At 50.2% G+C, this 12,533-nt stretch overlaps 1 long non-coding RNA gene across 1 annotated transcript; it reads left to right on the forward strand.

Moving 5' to 3' along the window:
• Positions 1-396: 396 nt before the first annotated feature.
• LOC146765569 (uncharacterized) lies at positions 397-10,126 on the forward strand. Its single transcript, XR_014949947.1, has 3 exons — positions 397-1,431; positions 3,645-3,784; positions 4,165-10,126. It is a non-coding gene; the product is annotated as an uncharacterized LOC146765569 (long non-coding RNA).
• Positions 10,127-12,533: the final 2,407 nt, after the last annotated feature.

Raw genomic sequence — 12,533 nt, forward strand, 5'->3', positions numbered from 1 at the left:
GGTTTGTCCTGCTGTGGTTTCTCCTGCTGTGGTTTGTCCAGGTGTGGTGTGGTTTGTCCAGGTGTGGTTTGTCCTGGTGTGGTGTGGTATGGTTTCTCCTGCTGTGGTTTGTCCTGCTGTGGTTTGTCCTGCTGTGGTTTGTCCTGCTGTGGTTTCTCCTGCTGTGGTTTGTCCAGGTGTGGTGTGGTTTGTCCAGGTGTGGTTTGTCGTGGTGTGGTGTGGTTTCTCCTGGTGTGGTTTATCCTGCTGTGGTTTGTCCAGGTGTGTTTTGTCCCCTCTGGCTGCACAGGCACCAGATAGTCCTGGGATGTGTCCCTGGAATGTGGCTGTGATAAAAGCCCTGCAGCCCATCCTGCAGGGACCATGATTCTGTAACTCTGATCCACCCTGCACCCCTCTGAGCAGTGCAGGGTCTCTTCCTGTCTGGTGCTGGCCCATCTCACCCTGGGAAGGGAATGCTGTGCACAGAGATTCCCACAAAAGCAGACGTGGCCCAGCCAGAGGCAGGGGTGTGCTCTGAGCCCATGAATAATGCACCTCATCCTCCATGTCCAGAGCAGGGCAGCCTGGCTCAGCTCCTGGCACAGGGATCTCTTGTGGCAGCAGCTGGGGAGCACAGTGCTCATCTCTGCAGAGGAGGCCCCAGCTCAGCTGAACTGCAGAGCTTGGCTTCCTCACTTGCCCTCTGCTTTCTGTGAGCTATCTGAGTTGTGGTGAGCCACCACTGACCTGCATTCATCTCCATCCTGCTGGTGATTAGAGGTGTCTCTGCGAGATCATCAGTAGTTCATCAAAAATCTACAGCCGTGACCAGGATCTGTTACAGAACCAGGTCCTGTCCTCCTGCCACGACCAGAGCAGCTCAGATGAGTGCATGTCCCAGCCCTCTCCTGGAAGCACAGGTTCTGCCCCCTGCCTTGGTGCTCAGGGAGCAGGAAAGTCAGGCTGATGAGATGCAGTTGGTCTTTGTATAAAGGCAAACTGGAACAAAATCCTATTTATCTTATGCTCAGGAACAATGAATAATGAAAAAGATACCAGATCAAACATTCCACCTTGGGATGTGATGACCAGGACAGGTCTTCCTGGACTAGGTGATGGTCCAATCCTCTTGACCAGGCTTTGGCACTTGTTGGGAGCATTTGGAGAGGCCCAGCAGCTGCGAAGATGGTTTGGGAGCCCTCAGATTTGGGGCAGAGTCTGTGTTACAGTGAGCTCATGGGCACTCTATTTCCCCTTCCCTGGGACCCTGTGACTCTGATCAGATAACCCTGGACCCTCCTTCCTGCCCCAACAGGGTTGGTGGAGAACCAGGGAAGCCCACCCTGTCCAAAGTCTGTACAGACCCCTGACATTTCCTGTTCTGCTCTTTTGCCCCACTCTCCACATGGACATCACAGAATAAAGAGAGTTGGACCAACATATATTGGGGTAAGAGCCTCTTTTGGAAATCTTTGCCATCTCCTGATATTCCTCCCCTCACAGCCTTGGATCTCTGGGCTAGCCTGATATTCAGAGGGCTGTGTGAGGGGGGGAACATCAAGTCTGTACCCGTGGCTTTGCTCCCTGCCACGCTTTCCTGAGACCAGACCCACCAGCAAAGCACAGCCAGCACTGCTGGGGCAGCACTGCCACTGCTTTTCTTGTTACTCCCAGCACTCCTGGGCTCAGTGCTCACTGTGCAAGGCAAGTTGCTCAGCAAGAAGCACAGCAAGCACTGAGACCAGGTTGCTGTTGCTGCTGCAGAAGCCCTGGGTATTCCTGTCCTCCTGCTTTTCCCCATCCCCTTCACTAGTTTCTCTGTCAGGTAGACTCAGCTGTCCTCACCCCTCCACCCCTCTTCTGGTTCCTTCCAGGCTCCTTCTCCCCAGAGCAGGGAGCCTGGGGTGTGTGAGCCCCCTCAGGAGCAGGGGCTGTGTGTCTGAGCACCCTCTGGTTCATCCCCAGCAGATGCACGAGGGCACAATCAGGACATCTGTGGCAAGAACATTTCTCTCCCTTCCAGGATTTTTCATAGAGAAATGAAAGAGAAAACAATTTCTATTTCTGCTCCTTGTTTTTCCCATGTGGAATGTGTTTGGAGAATTTTTTACCTGGAGTGAGTGCTTGGTTGGATTCTGGTGAGGATTGTTTGAGCCTGATGGCCAATCCAACCCACCTGGGGCTGGACTAGAGAGAGGGTCATGAGTGGTGGGAGAGTTAGAGAAAGTAGTATGTAGTTTAACATCCTCGTTTTATATAGTATATTAATGTATTTTAACATAGTTATAATAAAGAAATCATTCAGCCTTCTGAATTGAGTCAGACATCATAATTTCTTCCCATTGGGTTCACCTGCACTTACAACAGACATCCATCCTGTTTGCCTGGCCCTTTTGCCCCCTCCCTGCCCCTCCAGCTGAACTCCTATCTGTGTCAAACTCCACAAATCCCCCTGCAATAAGCCCTTGCCACCAGAAGATCTGAGTGTCCCTGAGTTAAATAGGATTGTGTTCCAGTTTACCTTAATACAAAGACCAACTGCATCCCATCAGGCTGGAGGGTCTTGGCTTTGCAGGACTGAGGAAGGGCAAATGTAAATTTTACCTAAGAGGGGAGAGGATGTCAAATGCCTCATGTGAAATGGCTTTAAAATAAATTACTGCAACAAGCACAATATTCACTGACCACTTGTAAACCTGTGTTGTTTCCACTTGTCAAGTATTTGATTTAAGCAAAGACAAAAATGTAGATTTGAGTGGACAGGATTTTTTTTGCAAGTCTTACAATTCTGTAGTTGGTAGAATAAGCAATGAATGATGAAAAAGATGCAGGATGCAGCACTGTGTTTGGTTATAGAATTTTGATTTATTTTCCTTAGTTTAATGGGCTATTTTCCTTTGAATATAATACCCATGAATTTATTGTTGTTTAAGGGGAGATGCCTGCTTGCACCAGAGGGTAATCCAGGAAGTGATTCTTATAGAGAAAGTTTCAACTTTTTGATCTCCAAAGAATCTGAATACATATTTTTTCTTTGGGTTTTTGTTTTGGTTTGGGGTTTTTGTTTGTTTGTTTGTTTTTGGTGGTTTTTAGTTTGGGTTTTTTTGTTGTTGTTTCTTTTTTCTTTCTTTTTTTTTTTTTTAGTTTTGGTGGGTTTCCTGTCTTTTGAGCAATTACCATGCTGTGAGGGTAATTTGCAGTTTAGACCTTCTTTACTTTAAACAGGGCTGTCAGAATGGGCACACCAAGCCCCCCTGGTGCTGCCTGGATTTTAGAAATTCATTTAAACCAGCAGCACAAACCCTACATGAATCCTGGTGCAAGAAAAGAAGATTTGGTGCCACTGTGGTCTGTAGTGAGGCTGTGACAAGAGCTCCCAGATACCCACGGTGCCTTTCCCCTGCCTCACCTTCCCCTCCCTTGATGGACCCAGGGGAAGGAGCACCATGGGTTTGGGGTTTTTAAAGCATATTAAGAGATGAGCCTTGAGCATTTTGTCTCAAGTCTATCAGAGGGGCAGGCTAAGTGATTACAGAGCACATTCAAAGCAGGAGGATCAATATTTAAATAGAAAGCATGTCTGTGAGGATGAAAGGGAATTTCCTAAAATTCCATCTTGACGGCAGGGAGAACTGTCATTTCTCTTCCTCTTCCTCCAACAGGAAGCACCCTGGGAGCAGAGGCTTTCTCCCAGCTGGTTCTCAGCAGTGTGTGCCACGAAGCCTCTGGTGGGGGCTGGAGTGGGAGGTGGGCAGCTGGCAAGGATCCAAACTGGTCTGCACTGGACATTGGGCCTGCAAAGGTGAGGAAAGCTCATATCCTGCTGTGGGACCCCAGTTCCTCCTCTGCACCAGGCTGGAGACCCATCCCTACCTGTGCCTCCCCCATCCCACCCCAGCCACGCTCTCTGCCCAGCCTGGCCCGGGTGTCCCTCTGTCCTGCCCAGCAGTACCACAATGGGATAGTTTCCATCAATGTTCCCTGCCAGGTCATCACAACCTCTATTTCTACCCAAACTGTCACTCCCAGCTTTTCTGTGGGAAGAAAAATCTCCTGTCTGCATGGATTTTTTACCCCTACAAGTGTCCCCAGTCCCCTGTGCTCTGCATCTCTCATTCCACCTTCATCCTGCTCTGAGACTGTCCCCAATGCCAAATCCACGTTGTCCATGGTTCATCCCAGACTGAGCAATGCCACTGAAACCAGCCTGGGGAGGAGAGGAGACCACGGTCCCCCCTGTGGGACCTGTGTGACCACGTGTGACCAGGTGGGACCAGGTGGGACCATGTGTGACCAGGTATGACCTGTGTGTCCTGTGTGACCAGGTGGGACCAGGTGTGACCAGGTGGGACCTGTGTGAGTCTCGGGGGTCTGGTGGTTGAAATGACCCCGAGATTGTAAAAAGTCTTTTTCTCCCAGTCTCGTAGCCAAAGAAGGAGTCGGAATGTGCAGGGTCGGCTTCTCAAGGTTTATTTTCTCTTATATACAACATGCTTTCTCAAGGAGCTGCAGTCTGTCCAGCAGGTCAGTCTGTGACTCCCACCCCCTAGGGGTGGTGTTACCATTTTATACCAAAAACTACCTGTGCTATATTTACAATATTGTGCCACTATCTATCATTTATGTTGGACAGTGTGTGTCTACCTTAAACCAATAGAAAAGTGTCACCATCCCACCAAGACATGGAGGACAAGAAGAAGGAGAAGAAGGTCAGGACACACCCAAATCCCTCCATCTTGTCCCCTTGAACCCCTTATTTTAAAACCCGAAAAATCTACTTTTTCACCCTGTGTTAACTCAACTACCACACTTCTCAAACCCTTGTGGCTTGTAATTCCTCATCCAGAGTTGACAGCTTTTCCCATGGGCTAAAATTGAAGCCACAGTTGTTTTTGACTTTGTGCCAAGGTCTCTGAGCCCTCTGCCAGGGTCTGGGCCAGCCAGGGCAGCCAGGGGGATGTGCTGGGTTCCCACATGTGACCAGGTGGGACCAGGTATGACCGGTGTGACCAGGTGTGACCAGGCTGACATGTGTGACCAGGTGTGATCTGTGTGACCAAGTGTGACCAGGTGTGACCTCTGTGACCAGGTGTGACCAGGTGTGACCTCTGTGACCAGGTGTGACCTCTGTGACCAGGTGTGACCAGGTGTGATCTCTGTGATCAGGTGTGACCTGTGTGACCAGGTATGACCTCTGTGACCAGGTGTGACCAGGTGTGACCAGGCTGACATGTGTGACCAGGTGTGACCTCTGTGACCAGGTGTGACCAGTTTTGACCTCTGTGGCCAGGCACGTGGCACTGCTCACACCTCCTCACCTCCCAGCCGTGCCCAGCAGCTGAGCTGGCACTGAGGTGCTCCCTGCACGTCCCCCCTGCCCTCCCCCAGCCGTGCCATGTGCTCCCCCCGCCCGTGGCTGCAGGTGGCTGCAGGGAGGTTAAATCCAGGCAGACAGGATAAAGGAACTGAGCACAGATTAACCGGGCAGGCTGTGCCCTGCTCTGCCAGGCTCTGCTCAGGGGAGGATAATGCCCCAGTGCTGGCTAAAGCCAGCACTTGGAGATGCCTCAGCCACTCAGGATGTCCCCAGGGTGGCTCTGGGTTCTCCTTTTGTCTTCAGGTGCCTCCTGGTCCCTGTGAGCAGCCAGTGCTGTGTGAGCCTTGAGGACAAAGTCGTTCTGGCAGAGGGGTGATGGGGGATGCTCTGCCTGCACCCAGGGAGCCTGGGGCTTGTGGGGCTCTAGCTGAGCATCCCTGCTCCTGCCTGGAGAGACTGGCCAAAGGAAGGGTGTCAAACAGCCAGAGAAGGCTCAGGGGAAGGCAGCAGTCAGCCTGCACCTCTGCCCTGAGCTTGTGCCTGCTGGTGAGAACAGGAGCTTTGCTGACAACATATCTCAGGGTCTGGGAAAGTCAAAAGGGCAGGAGAGACACAGGCTGGGAAGGTGCTTTCATCTCCCATGACATCTGGGATCAGACTCAAGTTGTGATCACACCCACATCTAGGGGTCAGGGTGAGTGTCTCCCATCAGCCAGGAGGTTCTCGGAGAGCCAAGAGGTTCTTCCATCAGCCAGGAGGTTCTGATTAATTCAGAGCCAGCAGAGATATAAGAGAAGGTCAGTTCACCCTGAAGCTGGCATCTCCAGCTTCCCCTAAACTCCATTGACTGATGCAGGCACATCGGAGTCTAAATATCAGATTTAGCCCAGTTCTTAACAGGCTCAAGGGGTGAGCTGACTCCACCATGGTTTGCACCACCCTCGGGTGGTGTGGTTCTCCCTCAGGGAGATGAATCCCAAACCAGTGCTCTCAGGGGGTGTCTGGATCAAATCAGGTGCTGAATGAGTTTAATCCTTTGTGCAGCAGAGCTGGCAGTCAGGTATGGTGTGACTAGCACAACATGCCCTTTTTCTTCCTTACAGCATCTTCCCTAATATTTTGACGGGGCCTTTAGCAGGTCTGTCTGGAGCATTAATAAACCCTTTCTCCGTAATCAGCAGATTTCACAATTACTCCATTTCTTAATCAATTGCAGTCGTTGCAAATTCTTTCAACAAACAAATCTACCAGTGCCTGTGCCACCCACAGCCAACACCTCCCCAGGTCCTGTCCAACCCCAGCTCCTTCCCCAGCTCTCAGCCTGAGCTGCTGGACTGCCTGTGGGAGCTTGGCAAGCCTGGCTGGCCTCTCTGTGCTGTTCTTGCTGGGCTGCTTGAGCCCAGGAGTCCTGGATTAATTGCTCAAAACACACAGGAATATCCCCAGCTCCTCCATCCTGAGCCTGCTGGGGAGTGAATGTGTGAGCAGGGCCCCCAAAGTGGCAGAAGGAGGGGGAAGCTGTTTGACAAAAAGCTCTTGGCTGGTGTAGCTGCCTTTGATGCAGCTGTGTGGGCGCAGATAAGAACTCTGGAGGAACCTGGAGTGATGCTGAGAGTGCTGCAGGCTCCTTGAGAGTCACTAAATAATGTGACCGTCCTGCAGGCAATAATAAAGTGTTTTCAGCCTGAAGGAGTGAACTCAGCAGAGAAATCAGGAGGTCTGCAAGGGCAGGGAGACTTGAGTGGAGAAAAAGGAGTCCCTTGTGCACTGGCATCAAACGAGCCAAACAGAAAGGAAATTAATAAAAGAGAAGTGATGGGAGCAGCAGGGTGGTGTTCTAGGTTCCTGCTCGTGCAGACAGTCTCCAGGTGCATGGCAGCTGGAGTACAGCCTGGGATATCCCCCAGAACGCAGTCTGGGCAGTAACCAGCAATGACCTTGGCCTTGTGTCCTTGTATTTCTATTTTCTCATGTTTTTAACTTTATTCTCAACGCTGTAACCAAAGGCTTATCTTTGTTCAGCAGCGTGGTCAGCTTGCATGCTCTCAGCTCCAGTGTGTGCCAGGAGAAGGCAAAGCAGATGGAGCTGAAAACAAAGTCTCACATCCCACAGAGAGAGGATCGCTGCAGAGGGAAACGTGCAGGCAGCTCTCAGGGCCTGTTTGGGGTGGATGTGGCAATCTGAGGTTGGACACTGCACCTCTCTGAGCTGTCACACCTCCTGAGTGCTGGGATCTGGGGAAATCTGCTCCCGGCTGGGCCTGGGAAGGGCAGCAGTGCTCACCTCGTCCCAGGGAGGGGGCACAGGGCCCCTCTGTGTGCAGAGAGCTCAGGATCTTCCTTCTGCCACTGTGGGAGAGGTTTTACAGCGACTGCTGTGAGCCAGAGAGAAGCTTGATAAGAGGATTCCTGTTTACCCCGAGAGAATTTCCTACCAAGGTCATTGACACAGAGACCAAGAAAGAAAGAAGGATAAATAAGAGAAACCTGCAACTGCCAATTCCAATAAGTATTTTGCTTGTCTCTTGTGACCAATGAGTAAAGTGTAAACTCAGGAGTTTTGTATGATACCTTGTGAAGGCTGACCTAGAACAGAGACTAGATGGAGCTAAAGAATGAAGTAGGGATTTATTAAAAGGCCTCAAATAGATCCACCTTGGGCAGCACAACCCAAAATGGTCACAAAATGCACAACCGGTCATGAGATCTCTCACTTTTAGTTAAGTTCTGCTCCATTTGCATATTGGAGTTCATTGTCCAATTCCAGCTTCAGCCCATCAGTCCCATCCTGCTTGTTTTTCTCTCTCCAGCCCACGCTGTTTGTGCTCCTGGGCTGAGGTTTGGATCATTTGTCCTTGGTGCCCAGCTGGAGCAGGAATTGTTTTGTCTCCCTGCTCCATGCAGAGAGCTCACCATCCCATAATGTGAGTCCAGACCCACAGACTGAAGCAGAGCAGAATCTGAAAAGTAGAAAAGTTCAAACGTGAAACATCATGTAAGAATATATAAAAAGCATGCATGCTATAATAAAAACAGGTTTGAAGCCTTCTGAAAATGGAGTGTGTTTCTTTGCATTGTGACCATCTCAACTACAACAGGTGAACACCCTGACTTGTACCAGGCTTGCTCAGGATTGCCAAACATCGTGTTTGTGCCAGCTGAAGCTGCAGGGGAAGCACAAGCCCTGCTCCAGGTCTCGTGTTGGAGAAACAACCTTGACTTCTCACTCTGGTAGTTTCTGTTATGGTCAGTGCTTACATGACATTTTGCTATCAGATGCTAAAATCAAAAAGTGTATTCAAACCTGAAGAGCTCTGGGATGCCACAAACTGGGAACTTTTGACCTGAGGTTTAAAATACTTTGCAACAATCAAACTGCAACTTTCTTCTGAGAAATCCAGGGATGTGACTTTGCAGGTTTGCTCTGCTGTGACAGATTGTCAGAAACAGTTGCTAAATCCAGTAACTTTAACTATATTTGATTTTTGTTTGCCTTGCTGACTCAACGTAGCTACTGCTGTGGGTGCCAGAAGATATTCCTGGACATACAATAGCAATGCAGTTATGACCTAAATGCTGATTGCAGAGCTGCTGTCACAGACTGAGGGTGACTCAGAACCTACTGTTTGAGATTTGTTATTTGTAATTTGCCTTTTTTTCCTTAGCTTAAACAGTGCACTCACCTGGCTTGGGCTTAGAAAATGCACTTTGACAAAGAATTTTAGAAAGGACAGTGAAACAGGATTACCTTCTCTTTTAGGTGCCCAGCTGGGTGTTTTTAATGTGGGGATGAAAGTCAAGGCACTAAGATACCCACTTACTTTTAAAGTTCCTGGAGCATATGACTAATTGCATCTCTGCTAAAAAGAAGGCAGGATAGGTAAATCCATCTGCTAAGTCATAAACAATCCTTGCCAAGAGATTGCTTGTCCAGACTCTGTGTGGAAAAACATATTGAGTCATCAGCCTTCCTAGACACTGGGAATAGCTTAGTAAGGCTTAAAAAAAACAGGAGAACGGCTAAATTGATGGTATTTTGGGGATGGGATGTGAAGCATCCAGGACAACTCCCTTCATGTAAATGTCTGGGGGCATTGTATGGCTGGGAGATTGTGAGGAGCTGAGTAGGGAGCAGTTGGGCGTCATCAGACATGCAGGTCTGCAGGCAGTGGAGAAGGAATCACTTGCAAGTGTTCCCTAAAAATATTTTGCAAATTGTTTCTTGGCTTTCTCCTGGGAGGGGGGAAGCTGCAGTGGCTGCAGGCACAGGCTGGGATGAGAGGCTGCAAGGGCAGGGGATGTCTCCAGGTGCCTGGAAGGTGCCTGGGCTGAGCTCTGGGTGACACCACAACACCTGGCCCTGGGGAAGAGCCCTGCCAGAGCTGGGCAGGGGTCCCCCATTGTCAGAATCTGAGGTATTGATGATCCCGAGATTGTAGAAAGTCTCTGTCTTTCAGCCCCGCTGCCAAAGCAGAAGCCATAATTGGTCTGTGCTGGTTTCCAGGTTGTTTATTCTGTTTATCTCTCACATGTTCTGCTGCCCTGCCCAGCTCTGTCCTGCAGGGCAGCGTGTGGGGCTCTGCCCTCAGTGGGATGTTACAAACATTAAATACCAGAAACTCCCTGGGCTGCATTTACAAGAACGTGCCAATATCTGTCACCTACGTTGGACAGTGTGTCCCCAGCCCGAACCAACAGAAAAATGCCAACACCACAGTGAAACATGGAGGGCATGAAGAAGGAGAAAAAGGACAAGGCACACCCAATTTCCTCCATCTTGTCCCCTTTGGACCCCTCATCTAGAATCCTAAAATTTTACTTTTGCACCCGTGCCACACTGAATTCTTACTGATATCAAACACTCAGAGCTGGTAATTCACCCTGTAAGATTGAAAACTCTTTTCCATGGACAGAGATGACAGACAGTGTCTCTGGGGGCTCTGTCCAGGGGGGTTCCTGACCCCTGCCAGGGTCCCAGGCCTGCCAGGGCAGCCAGAGGGAAGCTCTGGATTCCCACACCCCATCACCCCTCACCCAGCAGCAGTCAGTCCTGTCAGGCCTTTCACTCAGCAGCTGCCCTGGCAAAACACGAAGCACAGGGGTGACAGAGCTGAGTCCAGCTTTAGGCACAGCCACCACCCACAGGGTGGTCCTCAAGTCACCAGAAGTCTGGGAAGATCTTGGGTGCCACATTGATGCCCAGGGTTGCCCAGGGGTGGCAGTGGGAAGGTTTGTCTGTAGCTGTGAGTGCTTGGGTGGCAGAGCAAGCAGGTGCTTTCTGCTGCCTGCTCCAGCACACAGCACAGCTCCTGGATATGTCTCTGCTCCTGGATTTAGGTACAGATGGTGCTGGGTCACCCTGGGAGGAGGCTGGGAAGGGGATCCCAATGATTTGCTGCACTGTTGTGGCAATAGCAGTGCCAGGGGGCCAGAGGAGGGGTGGAAGTGGCTCCCAGGACACACTGTCTGAGTGTGCTGCTGTTGGGAGATGCAGGTGTTTTGTTCTGATTTTTTTTCCATTGTGCATGGCCACTTAACCCAGCTCAGCCTCCTCTGACAATAACACTTTGTTTCCCTTAACCAACACAACTTTTTAAATGATGCAAATAATTTTAGTGCATCCAAACAGGAAGTGGCTGAGTGTCTGGGTGTCTGAATCAACATCCTGGAGGCTGGGCCTTTGCCACCAACAGAATTACTAAATATAGGAGCTGCCTATGGATGGAAGTGAAGGTCATGGAAATGGTAGAGCCAATGACACTCTGTGCCAGGCTGTGACCATTGGATGTGGCCAAATGCCACTGGAACTTGCCCTGCTCAGCCAGGCTGGCCACAAGCTGCATCATCTCAGCTCCTCTGGGCTGATGCAACCCCATTTCCTCTGGGGTTGTGGTGCTGAGATGGAAAGAGCAGAGCAGAGGGACCAGCACGACTGCTTGGTGCTGGATGAGCAGCACTCAGGAGCTTCCCAGTGAATCCTTTTCCAGCTCAGTGGGCTTAGCAGGGCAGCCAAGCACAGAAGGGAGTTCAGGGCTGGCTGTCCTTTCTGGCATGTGTGGGACAACTGAGTCACCAGCAGATCTGGGGAAAAGCCACAAGAAGTCAGGTCATTTACCACTCAGCAGGCGTCAGAGTGCCACATCAAGTTGTTTTTTCTTATGGAAAAAGAATGCAGGATTAAAAAAACAAAAGTTTGCTGCAAGTTTTCAAAGAAATCCAACAATACCCGGCAAGTTCTAATTTGTCCACGTTTGTTGTGAAACACGGGCACCATAACTGGCAGCACAGTCCATGAATGCTGCCTACAAAACCAAAATACCTCCCTAACCCACTTGATTGCTCTAGATAAAATATCTATGGCTCCTAAACTAATCCCAGGATATCTTCTATAAGTGCTTTTCTCTCCTATCTCCCATGAGGCAGCCTAAGAAAGAGACAAATGATGGTCTGAGGTGATGAATGCTCAGGAGGGCACCCCTGGCTTTTCCCACACTGCATCTCATGTGTGAGGATGAATCCAAGGTCTCTCCTTATGCCCAGTGCTGGGGATCTGCAAAGACTAAAACTGGTTTGGTTTGACAGCCAGGCCAGGGAGGTAGGGGATGCCTGAATAAGAATGCAAGACATGGAGTCAACCCCTTGGGTACTCCTGTTGATTACTGACATGGGACAGCAGCTTCTCTGATTCTGGGCACACCTTCCTGGCCATTGCAGGTGGAGCTAAACCCACCAAAGGTGCTCGTGGCTCTGCTATTGCCACAAGCACCAGAGAGAGTGGTGAGATCTGAGCTCTGAGACACTCCAGGGCACCCACCTGGCCAAAACTCTGGAGCAGCTCTTTGGAAATGAGTGTTTCTACATCATCCCAAATTCCGCATGTCCCACTGTGGCCTCTCAACCACTGAGTTTAGATGGAGGAGAGTTATCCTCAAGCCATGGTGGAAAGGTGAGAGCCTGACTTATGCCCTTCAAAAAGGACATCAGTGGCCCCAGGAGGTCCTGGTCCTGCCCTCAGCCAGAGGAGAAGGTGGGAGAGGCAGAACAGCCCCTCTGGTCTCTCAGGGTGAAAGAAGGACTTCTCTCCTTGATGCTGCTCTTCCTAGATTCCTTTTCCTGCAGTTGGGAAATTTGGACCCTCTCCTCCTAAAAATAAGCAGACTTTTCAAGTTTTTGAGCTTTCACACTGTGCACTGTTCAGAGCTGGAATTCACTATTTCTTTGTGGGAGTTTAGAT

Source organism: Lonchura striata, chromosome 23 (genome assembly GCF_050655825.1).
Source record: "Lonchura striata isolate lonStrDom1 chromosome 23, ASM5065582v1, whole genome shotgun sequence".
Classification (NCBI taxonomy): domain Eukaryota; kingdom Metazoa; phylum Chordata; class Aves; order Passeriformes; family Estrildidae; genus Lonchura; species Lonchura striata.